Source organism: Phoenix dactylifera, unplaced genomic scaffold, assembly GCF_009389715.1.
Source record: "Phoenix dactylifera cultivar Barhee BC4 unplaced genomic scaffold, palm_55x_up_171113_PBpolish2nd_filt_p 000297F, whole genome shotgun sequence".
Lineage (NCBI taxonomy): Eukaryota > Viridiplantae > Streptophyta > Magnoliopsida > Arecales > Arecaceae > Phoenix > Phoenix dactylifera.
The window spans coordinates 603194-604667 of NW_024067774.1; the positions used below are offsets into that span (position 1 = coordinate 603194).

At 40.6% G+C, this 1474-nt stretch overlaps 1 non-coding gene across 1 annotated transcript; it reads left to right on the forward strand.

The window, feature by feature from the left end:
• Positions 1-545: 545 nt before the first annotated feature.
• Positions 546-651, forward strand: LOC120105482. Its single transcript, XR_005507888.1, has one exon. It is a non-coding gene; the product is annotated as a small nucleolar RNA R71 (small nucleolar RNA).
• The last annotated feature ends 823 nt before the right edge of the window (positions 652-1474 follow it).

The following is a 1474-nucleotide window of genomic DNA, read 5'->3' on the forward strand; positions in this document are numbered from 1 at the left end:
AGAAACGGGAGAAAAGAAACCGAAGAAAGAAAGAAAGAGAAGAAAGAAAGAAAGAGAAAAGGAAAGGTCCTTTTTCTGGATTTCTTTTCTTCCAAGGGTCCTTTTTGCAAAAGATTGTTTTGTACGAGTAAAGACATCATCCAACCTTCTTGCGAAGTTTGACGTGCGTGCAAAGTAGAGGGCTTGCAGATCCAGGCCTCGCAGAGCTACCTTCAAGGATCTAGATCCGGATCCAGATCCAGATTTCCTCGACCAACTTCCGCTGCGGGCTTGAGGTAATTTTACATAAAAGTTAAATTAAATATTTATAATTGTTATAAATAAAATAAATAAAAATTTTAAAACTGATTTTTCATGCTTGGCGTTCGATTTTATCGGACAACTCGGAAGATTTTTTCCTTCAGTTTTCATTGAGATTTTCAAATAATTTCCATGCTTCATGCTCATTTTTAAGCATGAAAGTTTTTCCACAAGAAGCATCAATCATCTGACGGTTTCGTTCAGGCAACCCATCATAAAAGCATTGCACTTATTGCCACTTGGGTATTTGATGATGCGGGCATTTTCGGATTAGGTCCCGAAATCTCTCCCAGGTTTTATAAAATTCTTCTCCCTCAGTTTGGGAGAAGCTTGTGATGGCACATCTAAACTGGTTCGTTCTTCCTATAGGAAAGTATTTTTTAAGAAATTCTTGTTGCATTTGATCCCAGGAACAAATCGAAATGGCTTCTAAAGAATTCAGCCATTGCTTGGCTCTGTCTTTAAGGGAGAAGGGGAATAATCTAAGTTTCAGAGCATCATCAGTGAAGTTCTGAATCTTGACAGTGGTGCAGATTTCAAGAAATTCATCTAGGTGTTTATATGGGTCTTCATTGGTGAGCCCATAAAAAGATGGGAGCATTTGGATCACACTAGGCTTTATTTCATATTGTACAGCTGCTACCTCAGGTAATTGAATGCAAGATGGGGAAGTGTAAATGGTGGAAGTAAAGTACTCCCTCAGGAGTTTGGGTTGTTCTTCAGCCATCTCGACAGGTCGAGAAGATCATATGGTTCTATAGGTGCGGATTTCGGCTCGAAGAGCCCTAATAGAACGCTCTATTTCAGAATCAAAAGGTACTAATTCAGAAGATCTGGAATGACACCCTAGCATACACTAAAGCTTGTTGGATCAGTCAAGTACAGTCAAGCATGCACTAAAGGAAAAACACATCAAATCCTTGTGTTTATCCTAAAAGCACTAGACAGCTCCTAACTGGTTTAAAGAGAGCACCTAAGCCTCCAATCCGGTCTAATGACTGAGTTGACCAGGTAAGCTCCCAGGTAAGTGGAGGGGTCACGATGCGTTCGCAAGGTCCCACTTAAAAACCACTTGCCTCGAACAGATGAACTGTCTCCCTTATAGGGACAAAGCTTGCCTAGACTTCAACTGAGCCACAGAGCGAAATTGGTGCAACTTTCGGTGATCTTCATC